Raw genomic sequence first — 16,688 nt, 5'->3', positions numbered from 1 at the left:
TCAGCCCGCTTGTGGGGACCGAGGGCCGGTAATCTCAGGCGGGCAGGTCAGCCCGCCGATCATCTCAGGCAGGCTGTTGGCCCGTCAGTCGGCCCACCGGTGGGGACCGAGGGCCTGCCTCTCAGGCGGGTGCCCTCAGGCGGGCTGTTCGGCCCACCGATCCTGGCCCACCTAAGATGGCGAAAACTTGCCTTCTTCCTTGAAACTTTTCCCAACTTTTAGAAAATCAAATGGGGCTTTTTCAATCACATTTTTCACACATTCAAGGTCTTATAAGATGATTCTAACCTAGATCTAAGTTAGATTTAACGATTGAAAAACCATCTTACCTTCTTTGCTCATGAACCCTTTCAAAACCCCAAAATCACTTCTTAGCTTAAGAAATCACCAATGCTTCACAATCTTGTAAACACTTTTTCAAATCCTTTAAAATCAACACATAGACCATCTATTAAACCTTAGATTCATCATCTCAAGGGGGATTTACAAGACCTCAAGGAACTCTACCCAAATCAAGGGTTTTACTTGGGTTTAGTGAAAGTTTAAGAAACATAGCCTTTGCTCACCTCCAATCATAGATCTCGTGTTGGTGATCACTCTTCCGGTGTCGGAATGGGAAGATCAAACCTTGGCGCCGCTTAAATCCATTTCTTCTTCCTCTTCCTTCCCCTTTCTTCTTCTCCGTTCTCTTTTCTCCCTTCTTTTCTCTCTCCTCTTTACTCTTCTCACCAAACTCCTTAATGTAATAAATGAGAAAATGAAAAACACAATAATGCTATTTATACTTTTTAAAACAACTAGTAACCACATGGGTGGATCACTCAGGTGGGTGGATGCGCCCGTCTGTGACCGCCCACCTGAGAGCCAAAAATTTTCCAACAAGTGGGATTTTGATGGAATTCGACTCTCGGTGTGTATCTCACTCTCGGCACAAGGTATATTCTACGTATGCACTTTAGTATACGACTACCTACCAGCATTACCCGTACATGGCCTTATGATACATGTATGTGCATGGTTTGGGTACACCTGTCTCCTCTGGCACTGACTCGAACTTGTCTGGCCAACCTGTGTTCAAAGTCACCCTTGCCATCATGGTCCATAAGGAACCCGCCTTAACCCTCTCTAGTTCTGGTCCTGCATGGTTAAACTGGGTCAACCGTGTAATTAGATCAAGTTTAAAAAGTAGGGTATCACATTTACCCCCGCCTTTTGAAAATTTATTCCTCGAAATTGGCATACCTGGTTGTTAGAAAAGATGAGGATACTTGGCTTGGATTTCATCCTCTTTCTCCCAAGATGCTTCTTCAAGTGAATGATTATCCCATCACACCTTTACGAAGGAAATGGAGCGGTTGCGAAGGGTTTTCACTTTTCGGTCCAAGATTTCAGCTGGCTGCTCTGTATAGGTCATATCAGCTTCTAGATATTTCGGTTCCATGGGTAATACATGCGATGCATCATGAACATATCGCTTCAGCATGGATACATGGAATACATTGTGAACATTCCCGAGTGAAGGTGGCAGAGCAAGCATGTAGGCTACTGAGCCAACCCGAGTTAAAATCTCAAATGGGCCAATGTATCTCGAGCTCAACTTACCCTTTCTATGGAATCTTTGCAACCCTTTTGTAGGAGAAATCTTGAGAAACACCTTTTCTCCTACTTGAAACTCAATGTCTTTCCTGCAGTTGTCTGCATAGGTCTTTTGACGTGACTGAGTTGCCTTAATCCATTCTCGAATAACATCGACCTTGTCACAAGTCATCTGTATCATTTCGGGTCCTAACATTCAGCGTTTGCCTACGTCATTCCAATACAGAGGAGTTCTACACTTCCTACCATATAATGCCTCATATGGAGCCATCCCAATTGTAGCTTGGTAACTGTTATTATAGGCAAACTCCATAAGGGGTATATATTCTTCCCAACTACCACATATTTCCATTGCACATGCCCTGAGCATGTCTTCTAATATCTGTATGGTTTGCTCTGACTGACCATCAGTCTGTGGGTGGAAAGCAGTACTCAAATTCAATTGTGATCCCAAAGCATGCTGAAAGCTTTTCCAAAATCTGGAAGTGAACCTTGGGTCCCTATCTGACACAACGCTCACTGGCACTCCATGCAAGCGTACTATGTTATCCATATAAAGTTGTGCTAACTTGGCCATAGAGAACTTGGTCTTGATGGGAATGAAATGAGCAGTCTTAGTAAGCCGATCAACTATCACCCATATCGCATCCATCCCCTTAGGTGTGCATGGTAGTCCGGTGACAAAGTCCATTGTAATCCTATCCCACTTCTAGTCTGGTACTGGGAGCGGCTGAAGAGTACCATAAGGTCGATGCCTCTCAGCTTTTACTTTTTGGCATGTAAGAAAAGTCGCCACATATAGGGCTATTGTGATTCTCATGCTTGGCCACCAGTAATTTTATTTCAGGTCTTTATATATCTTTGTACTTCTTGGGTGGAGTGAGTACTCGGAGCTATGTGCTTCCCACACTATCTTGTCTTGTATCTCCAAATCATCGGGCATACACAACCTATCTCGAAACAATAATGCCCTATCGCTGGCTAAAACAAAATCAGGGTCGTTCATTGTTTGCTCTTGAATCTTAACTCTGATCCGCTGCAATTCAGGATCCAAAGGTTGTTTCATTATCACCTCTTGCCTAATAGATGGATGCACCTGTAGAGCTGCCAGGGATACAGTCAACCATTCAAGGTTTTCTAGTTGATGTTCAAGCTCTAAGGTTGCTCCTTCATATAAGAGGGTTTCATCCATTCGCATCGCCTCTTGTACGAGTGGTGGCTGATTGCTAAGTATAAGAGTGACACAGTCTGTGCCTTTCGACTCAATGCATCTGCCACTACATTAGCCTTGCCAGGATGATACTGAATGTCACAGTCATAGTCCTTCATGAGCTCAAGCCATCTCCTCTGCCTCATGTTCAAATCTCTTTAGGTGAAAAAGTACTTAAGGCTCTGGTGATCACTGTATATCTCACACTTCTCCCCATACAAATAATGTCGCCAAATCTTTAGGGCAAAAATGACTGCGACTAGTTCCAAGTCATGAGTGGGGTAGTTCTTCTCATATTCCTTTAGTTGTCGGGATGCGTGCGCTATCACCTTACCGCGTTGCATGAGAACATAACCCAACCCAACCTTAGAAGCATCAGTGTAGACTGTCATTCCACCTGTGTCTTCAGGGATGGTCAACACAGGGGCCGACACTAACTTTTTCTTCAATTCCTGAAAACTCTTCTAACATTCCTCTACCCATTCAAATTTCACACCCTTTTTGGTTAACTTAGTCATTGGTGCTGAGATCCGAACAAAATTCTCAATGAACCGCCGGTAATACCCAGCCAAACCCAAGAAACTTCTAATTTCAGTAACGTTCTTAGGGCTTTCTCACTCTACTACTGCTTTCACCTTATCAGGATCCACCTCGATTCCGGCCCCAGACACTACGTGTCCCAGGAATCCAACTTGCTCAAGCCAAAATTCACATTTACTGTATTTGGCAAACAATTGTTGTTCTCTCAGCCTCTGTAACACCATCCTCAGGTGTTGAGTGTGCTCCTCTTCTGTCTTAGAGTAGATCAAGATGTCATCAATAAAAATAATTACCCATTTGTCAAGGACATCGTGAAATACTCGATTCATTAAATCCATGAATGCTGCTGGCGTATTGGTTAACCCAAAAGATAACACTAGGAACTCAAAGTGATCATACCGGGTCCTGAACGCTGTCTTGGGTATGTCGCCGCTCTTTATCTTGAGCTGATAATAGCCTGATCTAAGGTCTATCTTTGAAAATACCTTTGCACCTTATAATTGGTCAAACAAATCATCAATGTGTGGTAATGGATGCCAGTTCTTAATGGTTAGCTTATTTAATTCCTGGTAATCGATGCACATACGCAAGCTGCCATCCTTCTTTTTAACAAACAATACTGGGGCACCCCAAGGTGAAACACTTGGGCGAGTAAACCCCTTCTCCAATAATTCTTGCAACTGCATCTGTAACTCCTTCAACTCGGCTGGTGCCATCCTGTATGGAGCTTTAGACACTGGAGCTGCTCTAGGAATCAAGTCTATGGCAAATTCTAACTCTCTATCAGGCGGTAGATGCATCAGATCATCTGGAAAGACGTCAGAAAATTCTTTAACCACCTTTACCTCTTTTAGAGGTGTAACCTTTGCATCAACATCAAGTACCGATGCTAAGTAACCCTGACATCCACTTTCCAACAACTTTACCGCTTAAAGAGCGGAGATGAGGACTCTTCTAGCCCATTTCATTTTATCTGCTTGGTATACCAATTCTTTTCCTTCATCATCTGTCACCCTAATTAATTTTTCACCACACACCATATTAGCTCGATGGGCTAACAACCAATCCATGCCCAGTATAACGTCAAAATTTTACATATTGAATTTAATGAGTTGTGCATCCAATTTCTTCCCACTGATTTTCACTGGGCACGACCCATACACCTCCTTCAACTGTGTAACTTTACCAGTAGGCATACTAACAATCATCCCATGATCTAGTGTCCTGGGTGACATACCAAGTTTCTCAGCAAATCTCTTAGATATGAATGAGTGTGTAGCTCCTGAATCAAACAAGACATAGGCTGGTATACTTGATATAGGTAGAACACCTAGTGCAACAATGCATATAAGTACAGTAGGTCATTGATATTTAACATAAGGAAAATCTTAAATTAAAATGTACCTGCTACCACTTCCATGCTGGCCTCAGCTTCCTCAGCTTATAAGGCATACATTCTTCTTTGCGGTTGATTCCCCCGAGTTAAGGGGGGTCGGTATATTGAGGGCTGACTGGATGGTAAGGTTGGTCTGACCCGACAGTCTTTAGCATAATGCCCACAGGAGTGGCAATTAAAGCAACGGATCTGTGACGCCGAGACTGGGGTAGGGCCCCTTTGTACCTGACCTGACATAGACGGGGGACGAGGTGGCCTTGTGACTGTAGGCACCGTACTAGTGTTTGGGCGAAAAGATGTAGAGCCCGGACCACCACCTGGTCGAGGGAGGTAGCCAGATGGCCTATAGGGCTGTCTGTATGTAGGCCCAGAACTATACGACCCACGGTATACCTTGGATGAGTTGCCCATGTCCAGAAATGGATTAGTCCTCTTCCACAATCCAGGTGTGAGGGACTGTTCTCCCTTCTGCTTATCTTCCATGGTTTTAGCCTTTTGCACAATCTGGCCATAATCTGTCAAATCTAAGACCTCAAGCACTGACCCAATAGATGCCTTTAATCCCTTCAGAAATCTTGTAGCCTTTTCATCAGTTGACCTCATATGACTAGGGGCAAAATGGAACAAGCTTTCAAACTGCTGCTGATACTCAAGGATAGTCTTATTCCCTTGAGTTAAGGCCATGAATTCCGTCTCTTTACGGTCTCTGAAGCTACGAGGGTAATGGTTGGCCAAAAATAACTCCTTGAACTGCTCCCATGTGGGTTCTGGATGTGCAGCCAACAATATAGGCTTAGAGGCTTGCCGCCAAGAGTTGGCTTTATTCTTGAGTTGCAGCCCCGCACAAATAAGCTTCTATGCCTCAGTGCACTCAATTACCTCAAATATCTTTTTCAGTTCTTAGATCCACTGGTTCGGCTCTAGAGGATCACTTCCCACCTTAGAGAACACAGGTGGAAAATTCCTCTTGAAAGATTCCACTACCCTTGACGTATTATTCATCGGTGGGTAATTGGGTGCATATGCCGTATAGTAAGGGTATGGAGGGGGCACCATATACGGAGGAATGCTGAGTGGCGGAATTGGAGGTGTACCTCTAGCTTGTAGCCCCATATCAGATCTTACAGGTGGGTCTTGTGGTGTAATTATCCGGGGATGTTGACCGGGTTGAGGAAGGTCTAACTGTTACTGTATAACAACCATAAATGCTTGCTGTTGCTGGAGCATTTGTTGTTGGAAGGCTTGTTGTGACTGCTGGATTATGGTTGTAACATCACCCAGAGTGATGACCGGTGGAGGATCCGGAAGTGTAGTCATAGGTGGGTCCCTTTGTGCCACACCCTGATCAAAGGTTTCTTGAGGTTGTGGGAGTGGGGTTTGCCCCACCGAGCGGGACCTTCTAGGATTTGGTGGTCGACTGACCGGACGAGGACCACGTGAGGTACATCGTGCATTGTTACCGGATCTAGTACGTACCATCGTGTCCTTGCACCTGGAACATACCATACACAACATTGGTTAAGTACCTTAGAGTTTACATCGGCACATAAATCATATGCCAACACATGGGGTATTATAGTGTATGATGTCTTACAACTAGCCACAGCTAAATCCCGAAAATATGGTGCTAGTGCTTCGACAAGTAGGACGATGGTCCCACTCGATTTTTTTTTCATCAATATCCTATACATATATAATACCTCCTTTTTTTGTGTTTTTTTCTCCCAACCGATGGGCTGCCACCTGCGGGCTGCCCATCGGCGGGCAGCTCGGATCGGGCCCACCGGTCCAACCCGAGGAGAATACGCACAGGGGCTTTTTAAGCCCCTGTTTTTCTCCTCTTTCTCCCATTTCTTCCCCTTTACTCACTCAAGGTGATTTCTGGAGGGTTCTTGGCGCGTCCACTAGTGTTTTCACTCAATGATTTCACGGATTTTAGAAGATCCAAGCTCCTCTCACTCTCAAGTAAGTCCCTTCTCCATGTCCCTTCTTAGAACATGTATTTTGGAGATTGAATCCATTTATACTCCCAAAACTTGATCTTTTTCATGTTTCCTTCCATAGAACAATCATTCCATGAGAATATGATACTTTCTTTGTGATTCATTTATAGTTTTGGGCTTTACTACCCAATCTATGAGAGAAAATCCCCAAACCATGCCCTAATTCCTCCAATTTGGGGTTTTCTTCTATCAATACCCTTTTCTCCCCAACTAACAACTCAAATGAAATTTCTTATCCTTGATTTGCATTTACAATGTTGGAGAGATCATGGAAAACTTGTATATGCTTGCAATCCCATCTCTTTCCCATGAAAATCCATCTCTTTTCCATGAAAATCCATCTCTTTGTGTTGCGTTTCTTGAAAAAAATTTTCTGGGTCTCTATGGTTCTCTTCACATCATTCCATACTTGTGGACAACTTAATCTCTTTCATTCCTTGCACCTCAATGTCATAATAGAAAATTTCTTTTCATAATCTTGATGGTATAATGATAGGCAATTCATTCATAGACATGTAAGCTTCAAGTTCTATGCTATTATGGGATTTTTCATTTTCTTAGATTGAACTTGCACATTGAAATTTGGGGGTTTTCCATCATTTGACACCAATTACCCCACTTGAGGAAATTCTTATGAGGCTTTCCATCACTTCTCACTTGCCATGCTTCATACGCCTTCATTACTTTTATATTTTGCAATATGCTGGTGGATATCATGCTTTGGGGGCTTCCCCTTATTCATTTTTCCATGGTTTAACCACTCCTCTTTTTATAATAATCCACATTATGTATTTAGGTGCATTTACATATGCTTGCTCACCCACCTATTTGCTTCATTTGTTATGCAACATCCTTACTTATCATCATTCATTATCTTTTCTTGCTAGGATGTCTTCTCGCAAGGGCAAGGAACCCACCTCCTCTTCCAATTGATGTAGGGTCACTACTTCTAAACGAAAAAGTGTAAGGACTAATTCCCCAGCCCTTCGCACAAGGCAACGAGGACATGCCCCCATCGATCCTTTAGACTTTGACGAGGGACTCTTCCGGAGTTTGAGGGCGAAAACTAATTGGCAAACCTTTCTAAAGAGGTCTGTGATGATGGAGAAGACCGTGGTAATTAGTGATTTCAACAAGATTCAACTTCAAGAGAGATTTACTGCACTGGGTTGGCAATCCATCCTTAACATCAATCGTCCATGCTATGAACAACTGGTTCAAAGATTCTACTGTGATTTAGAGGTCTTTTACCAGTATGGGGAGTACTCAATCACCAGCATGGTGAAGGGGGTGAACATTCACTTGACTGTGGACACCCTTGCTAGTATTTTAGATATTTCATCAGTTGGGCATCAATTCTACAATCCTCCAAGGAGTAAGCCCGTGGGCCCATCCTCAAGTTCAGAGACGCAGGACCACATTTACGAGACCATTTGTGACAGCAAGGTACGTCCGCCGGCCCATCCTCAAGTTCTTGAGGCTCCTGTATTTGCTCACTTGGTTCAGTTTAATTTACTCCCTAGAGGAGGTCACCATAACCAAGTAGGCTTAATGACGGCCTATATAGCCTTCTGCATCTATAAGGCCTTGGAGGGAGGTGCCGAGCACTTATGTTTGCCCTACGTTATACTTAAGACTATGGAGCATCATACCACACACCCTGAGGACGGAGGTTTCTCATATGGTAGGACCCTCACCAGGATCTTTGAGTTCTTTGGGGTGGATTTGAGTGGTGAGGAGGGAAAGAATCCAGCAGACAAATTTGACAGGGGAAACCTACGAATGATGGGTCTCCAAGCTCTTATGGATGTACCTCAGAGAGCAGGAGCTCAAAGAGGCAGGGACAGGGGGAATGCCCACAGGGAGGATGTCCCCATGGAGGATGAGGATTATGTTCCTCAATTCGAGGAGGAGCCTTTTGATTCGAGAGATACTGATCCTGACTTTGCGAGGGCTGCAGGCCCACAGTATAGAGCCCTGCCACCTGAGAGTGGTGTATTTGACTTTGAGAGTATGATGACTACTATGAGGGCCTTGAAAGATGGGCAAGATCATCTTCTGAGAAGACTATATGAGAGTGCTACTAGAGAGGAAAATATCTTAGAAAGGCAGGCTACATTAGAGAGTTCCATCCTAAGATTGGGCAAGGATTTGGACACAACGGCCAACGCTATTTCAGCAGATTTTTCCCGACTCCGGAGGGATGTACAACTAGTGAACTCAAGGTTTGATTACTACGACCGTCGGCTCAACGTTAGATCGAGGCCTAGGAGGGATGGAGTAGTAGAGTTAGACGATGACGAGGGTCTCTGAGGACTTAGCTCGCCCGTCTAAATCAGTTTTTTATTTATCTTTATGTTGTTTACATTATTATTTATATTTTTTTGTACTTTTCTCTGTAATTGGACTTGCTAGTATGGTGTTATGATGTTGTTGGTGACTTGTGGTTAGCTTTGTATACTTGATAACTTATTGTAATTTAGTTGTAACAACGTTAGTTGACCTTTATCGATTATGCTTATTTGTATATATATGTTGTCTATCAGGTGCTTATGTATGAAAAATTTGGGAAATCTTGTTTTAGTGTCGTTATGCTGCCAAAATTTCGTTAAATCCGTACTCGATGGGTTATGAAATCAAATAACTAATGTTTTATTTATTCCAAGCAAACTTTCTTTAATGCATGCCATGAAATGCAAAAATTAAATGCAACCATTTTTTTTTTTTTTACTTTTAACTCCTTAAAGTCTTTACATTTACCCAATCCCATTTCCTATTATAGATTTTGTGGGGTCTAAATGGTATGCTGTGAGTGGATAAAGCATCACACTCTGATACCACTGTTGTCACACCCCATTCATATAGAACCGGGCTGGTGACCGGGTTAACTCCGGTTAACCCAAACCTACTAGGATCATCTGATACAGTACCCAACCACAATATACACACATCTAAGATAAATGTTCAAAAGTTCAGCGGAAGACTTATTTTACCTGTAAATACCCCCAATATACTTGATACCCAAATTGTAGTATATAGATAAATACATGTGGGCCCGTAGGCATAAAATTTACACAAAAAGAATAATAATTCACGTATCAAGTATATAAAAAAAGGCATCAGAAGAATCAAAAAGTAAAAGTCTATACGGCGTCAATACTGCGATCCCATAGCATAACCCTCGCATGTGCAATCTATGTCGTGCTCATACCCCTCGGGGACCCACCAATCCTCATTGGGAAACTCAACTGTGGGGCCCGATCCTTGATCTTCAGACTGGTGACCTGCAAGATCATCTAAAAGAGGTGCGCACGTGGGATGAGGTCACTAGCTCAGTAAGTGAAAAGAAGGACCACATAACAATCTACATAACAATCCACACAACAATCACATCCATATACACTATATGCTATGCAATTCATATTAAATCTCATCCACCTAAACAAAATTACTAAGTCTTTGGTTTGGTGCTACTACAACCACAGTCCGCATATGCCCCGGGTACGAGTCGAGAACTCCATCCCGCGATACGCTCATAGGGTTGTCGGAGAAGGCCCACAATGAGTACTCGAAAAAGTAAAGCATGCCGACTACCGGTTCTCAACATAAAAGTAAATGACAGAAAGTAAATGTGCTGACCCCAGTAATTTAAAAGCAGTACGATTGACCCTCTTGAATATACCATTGAGGTTGCCAACTGTCCTAATGACCAGTCGGGCGTATGTCTAACCGCCACAGTGACCCGACACCTGCGACCACTGCTTCCCCCTAAGTGATAACCCAACACCTCAACCCCTGTTGGGAAGGGTCGTAGCATGGGAAGATGGTAATCCTAAACCGCATGCTCCTATATTGACATAGTACAATTGCATAGTGCCACCGCATCCCATTCCACGGGCCACCAATGCACTCGTTTTCCAAGCCAACTACGGCATCTAGTCTAATAATGCATCATGCACAGTGATCCCATCATTCATCACATAAGCACATCGATCATTTAGCATTGAGAATGTAAAACACCACATGCATGTCATAATCATATGAGGATGACTAAGCTACACATAATTTGTATGATGACATGGCTAATCTAGATATAATTGAATGATGCATAACAAGCCTTAAAATAAAGCCAAACGTCCTCTCCCCACTTACTTGTTGTGTACAAAGACTCACACCCGGTACGGATGAGATCCGGTGTGAGAAATGAAAATTTTTGTGAACCTGTCATAAGTGAAGGGGGTTAGCATTTCACCACTTTGGGGTCAAAACTAACAAGATTCGATGGTTAAATCATGTTTAGAATCATAAAATAAGGTTGCACGTCCGTTTTGGGTCTATTTGGACACAAAAATCACGTTGGGGGCTCTTGGGTGGGTCGGACAGCCCACCTGTCATGACCCACCGGTCTTTTCAGGTGGGCGGGTCGGTCCGTCGGTCGGCCCACCAATGGGGACCAAGGGCCGATCATCTTAGGCTGGCAGGTCGGCCCGTCGGTCATCTCAGGCAGGCCGTCGGCCCATCGGTGGGGACCGAGGGCCTGCCCTCTCAGGCGGGTGCCCTCAGGCGAGCTGTTCGACCCACCGGTCTCGACCCACCTGAGAGGGTGGAAACTTGCCTTCTTCCTTGAAACTTTTCCCAACTTTTAGGAAATCAAATGGGGCTTTTCCAATCACATTTTGTAGACATTCAAGGTCTTATAAGATGATTCTAACCTAGATCTAAGTTAGATTTAAGGATTGAAAAACCATCTTACCTTCTTTGCTCATGAACCCTTTTAAAACCCCAAAATCACTTCTTAGCTCAAGAAATCACCAATGCTTCACAATCTTGTAAACACTTCTTCAAATCCTTCAAAATCAACATATAGACCATCTATTAAACCTTAGATTTATCATCTGAAGGGGAATTTACAAGACCTCAAGGAACTCTACCTAAATCAAGGGTTTTACTTGGGTTTGGTGAAAGTTTAAGAAACATAGCCTTTGCTCACCTCCAATCATAGATCTCGTGTTGGAGATCACTCTTCTGGTGTCGGAATGGGAAGATTAAACCTTAGCGCTGCTTAAATCCATTTCTTCTTTCTCTTCCTTCCCCTTTCTTCTTCTCCGTTCTCTTTTCTCCCTTCTTTTCTCTCTCCTCTATACTCTTCTCACCAAACTCCTTAATGTAATAAATGAGAAAATGAAAAGCACAGTAATGCTATTTATACTTTTAAAACAACTAGTAACCACATGGGTGGGTCACTCAAGTGGGCGGATGAGCCCGCCTGTGACTGCCCACCTGAGAGCCAAAAATTTGCCAACAAGTGGGATTTTGACGGAATTTGACTCTCAGTGTGTATCTCACTCTCGGCACAAGGTATATTCTATGTATGCACTTTAGGATACGGCTACCTACCAGCATTACCCGTACATGGCCTTATGATACGTGCATGTGCACGGCTTGGGTACACCCGTCTCCTTTAGCACTGACTCGAACTTGTCTGGCCAACCTGTGTTCAAAGTCACCCTTGCCATCATGGTCCATAAGGAACCCGCCTTAACCCTCTCTGGTTCTGGTCCTGCATGGTTAAACTGGGTCAACCGTGTAATTAGACCAGGTTTAAGAAGTAGGGTGTTACAAAAAACTTCTATCACCTGCAGGTAAAGAAATTTTAATTAAATCAGTAATTACAACCATTCCCAGTTATGCCATAAAAGCCTTCAAGCTTTCAAAATCTATTCTTAACCTAATTTCAAGTGCAACCTCAAAATTTTGGTGGGGCAAGAATGGAGTTAAGAAGACACATTGGATTAGTTGGTAGAAGCTTACTAGAAGCAAGGATGATGGTGGGCTTGGCTTCAAAGACTTGGTAGCTCAAAACATGGCATATTTGGCCAAGTTGGGATGGAGGTTGATTACCAATGAAAACTCCCTTGGGACCCAAGTTATGAAGAGTCTTTACTTTTCTAACACAAATTTTTTTCAAGCATCTATTAGTAATTATCCATCTTGGGCATGGAGAGACATAATATGTGGAGTTTCTTGGTCAATTGGCAATGGTCTAAGTGTCAATATTTGGGGAGATAGATGGAGTTCTGGACTTCCCAATGGGATAATTCAAAGTCCCAAGCCTCATTTTTGCTCTTTACAAAAGGTTGCTGACCTTATTGACGGTCAAATCCATATATGAAATTCTTATATTATCAATCAAATTTTTCTTCCTCATGAAGCCCATCAGATTTTGCAAATTCCTCTTCCAATGCAAGCCAGAGAGGATAAGTTGATTTGAGCCCTTAATAAGCATGGCTTCTCCACTATTAAATCAACTTATCATCTCATTAAATCTCATGATGACAGGTCGCTACAAGGTTCATCTACTAATGATAACAGAAACCCAAAGGAGTTTTGGAAAAGATTGTGAAAAATTAATGCCCCTCCAAAGCTTCGCAACTTTCTTTGGAGATGTTGCCATAATGCCATTGCAAGTAAAAGCAACCTCAAGAAGTGTCTACCGAATATGGAGGCTGATTGTCCAAGATTTCAACAAGAAGAAGAGACCACAATGCATATTATTATTCAATGTCCATTTGCAAGAGCTGCATGGGTTGCTTCCCCACTTACTTCATTCTAATGTCATGATCCATGAAAGTTTCATTAATTGGCTTGAGCAATGGTTTTTTTAAGTCCAAACAAGGGAATGATTTTGACAAAATTGATTATGTTGTGGCCTTTATCAGCTGGGAGTTATGGAAATCAAGGAACTCCTTCATCTTTAAAGGCAACAAAGAATCCCCTCAACAAGTGGTTGAGTGTGCCCTTTCTCATCTCCAAGAATTTGAAAATGCCTTAGCAACTTCTTCATTTCAGAATTGCAGATCATCCAAACAATGCTCAACAAGTCCAACTAAATGGGAAAAACCACATCAAGGTACTTTCAAGCTTAACACTGATGCTGCTTTTAGTGCAATAAGGAATCAAAGTTCTATCGCTGCTGTCATTAGAGATGATGCTGGTAACTTTATTGCAGGTTCTATCTATTCTGATAATTCAACCAACATCTCGTAGCTTGAGGCAAGAGCAATTAAAAATGGTATGCTTCTTGCTATTAAAATAGGAATCGATCGTCTTGTTATCGAATCAGATTGCTTAAAGGTGATTAAAGGGATCAAGGAGAGGAGCCCAACAGAGTCATTCCTATTACTAAGGATATATTACACTTAGATTCGTCCTTTTCTTTTGTTTATTTTAGACATATTTGCCATTCATCCAATTCAGTAACTCATTCTATGGCCAATTTTGGGCTGAAAATCATTGTTGATTTATGTTTTCTTTCTTGCCCAAATTGGCTTGATAACTCTCTATATTCTGATCTCCTTCAGCCTTTAATGCAATAATCTTACCAAAAAAAAGATAGTTCTCATAAAAGTGAACCTTATTTGGAAGGTGGAGGCTATCACAACCGATGATGTGATACCCCACTTTTTAAACCAGGTCTAATTTCCCGGTTGGTTCGATTTGGTCTTACAGGACCTGAGCCCGAGCGAGTCGAGGTGAGTACCGTATGGAACATTATGGCAATGGTGACTTTGAACATAGGTTGGCCAAATGAGTTGGAGTCAATGCCTAGTGAAGTCCATGTACCCAAGCCGTGTAATTGTGCGTATCATGAGGCCATGTACGTACAATAAAGCTATGTAGCCATATTTTATACCAAGTACACGTGTTGATCGATTACCGAGAGTGAAATATGTGTCGGGGCCGAGCCACATTAAAAGTCCCAATGTTTTGGCTAAGTTTTGGCCGACTTGTGGGTGGTCATGGATGGGTCAGACCCACCAGTGTGACCTACCACTCTGGTTATTTGATATTTTGACCTCACTATAAATAATATTTATTACCTTTTTTTCTCTACATTATCATTTTACACGGTGGGTGAGAAAAGTAAAGAAGAGAGAGAAGAGAAGGAGAGAGAATGGAAGAAGAAGGAAGAAATGGGGGAGAAAATGCTTGTTGTGCGTCGCCGAGGTTGAATCTTTCGATTTCGACACTGGATTAATGATCCTCATCTTAAGATCTATGATTTGAGGTGAGTAAAGTTCATATTCTTTAAACCCTTATGAAACCTTAAGTAAAACCCTTCGATTTGGGTAGCAATCCTTTAGATCTTGTTATTATCTCTTGAGAATGTGAATATAAAGTTTAATAAAGGTCCAATATGTTGTTTATGAAGGATTTAGAGGAAGATTTGCAAGATTTGTGAAGCATTTGTCGATCTCTTAAGCTGAAGAGAAGATTTGGGGTTTTGAGGTGTTCTTGAGAAAAGAGGTAAGATCCACACTCAAGACTTTAGATCGACCTTAGATCTAGGTTGGAATCATGATTTGGAGCTTAGATATGTGAAAAATGCAATCAAATCGACCCGTGGGGGTTTTCCTAAGGTGGGATGAAGAATGAGAGAAAACAATAAAATCCTGGTTCTGATTGGTGGGTGCCTGGGAATGATTGAACCCACCAATCCAGCGCCTACCTGTCCTAGGTAGGCTGCTAGCTTGATCGGTGAGCAAGACTGGTGGGTGATGTGGCCTACTGCTCCTAGCCTGTCGGTCCAAGTAGAGTTGCTGGCTCGACAGTCGAGCAAGATCGATGGGTGACCTGGCCTGCTGCTCCAGGCAGAGTCCCTGGGTCGAGCAGCGAGTAAGGACTGGTGGTTGCCTTGCCCACCAGTTGACCCATCAATCCGACTTCTCGAGTCCCAGTTGGGCCCAAATTTGTCTAGTAACCTACTCTAGTGATTCCAAACACATTGGGATCATCATACCTCATTGAGATCATCATACCTCATTGGGTTTAGTATACCCTTAGTGGAGGTATACTAAACCCAACTCTTTTTATGATAGGTTGTACTAGAAACTCGCGTCATTGCACGCTGGATCTTCCTCCCACTAAGGGTGATCTTCGTACACAACTAGGTAAGTGGGAACATGACATTGCATCATTTCATTCTGGTTATAGACTAGCCAATGTCATTATATTATTATTGTGTAGACTAGTCATCCACAAGTGCCGTTGCATGCATTGATGTGTGCATTACGAAATTCATTTATTATTTGATATGCTGATATCTTTAATTACTAATTGCCTATTATTGCTTGTGATATGAGATGGATGACTTTAAATAATGGAATATGATACTTTGCTAGACTAGAGGCCATAGTCGGCTTGGACATGAATGCATTGGTGGCCCGTGGTATGGGACATGGTGGTACTATGCAATCGTACTATCTCACATAGGAGCATGCGGTTGAAAATGACATATCCTTGTGCTATGAACCTTCCCAGTAGGGGTTTAGGTGTTGAGTATATCATTGGGGAGAAACTCGAGGTTGTGTACCAACGGTGGCAGTTAGATGTATGCCCGACTGATTATTAGGACTGCCGGCATCTTTGGTGATATAACAAGAGAGCCAATCGTACTACTTTTAAATTAATGTAGGGCAAGACCCATTTTACTTTAATGCAGGGCAAGACCCATTTTACTTCAATGCAGGGTAAGGCCCATTTACTTTTCTAGTACCCATGGCTGGCCTTCTCCGGCAACCCTATGGGGGTATTACGAGATGGGGTTGGCGGCTCGTAAAAGAGCATACGTGCACTGTGGTTGCGAGTAGCACATGACCTATGACTTAGAATTTACTGTCTAGGTGGACTAAGATAATAAAACGAACTGTATGCATATAGGTTCATTTATATTGCAAATGCTTGTTGGTCTTTCTTTTCATTTACTGGGCTAGTGAGCTCATCCCACATGCACACCATTTTTAGATGATCTTGTAGGTTATCCGGCTGAGGAGTTTGAGCCGGGACCCACTATAGAATTTTCAGTCGAGGATTGGTGGGTCCCTGAAGATCTTGGGCACGGGGCCGAGTGCCGATGTGAGAGTTGTGTTACGGGATAGCAACA

General features: G+C 42.7%; 1 pseudogene; it reads right to left on the bottom strand.

Annotated features, from left to right (window-relative positions):
• Positions 1–1,249: 1,249 nt before the first annotated feature.
• On the bottom strand, positions 1,250–15,460 carry LOC122069929 (annotated as a pseudogene).
• Between the last annotated feature and the right edge of the window lie 1,228 nt (positions 15,461–16,688).

This window comes from Macadamia integrifolia, unplaced genomic scaffold, assembly GCF_013358625.1.
Source record: "Macadamia integrifolia cultivar HAES 741 unplaced genomic scaffold, SCU_Mint_v3 scaffold766, whole genome shotgun sequence".
NCBI lineage: Eukaryota > Viridiplantae > Streptophyta > Magnoliopsida > Proteales > Proteaceae > Macadamia > Macadamia integrifolia.
This window is presented reverse-complemented; position numbering and strand designations above follow the sequence as displayed.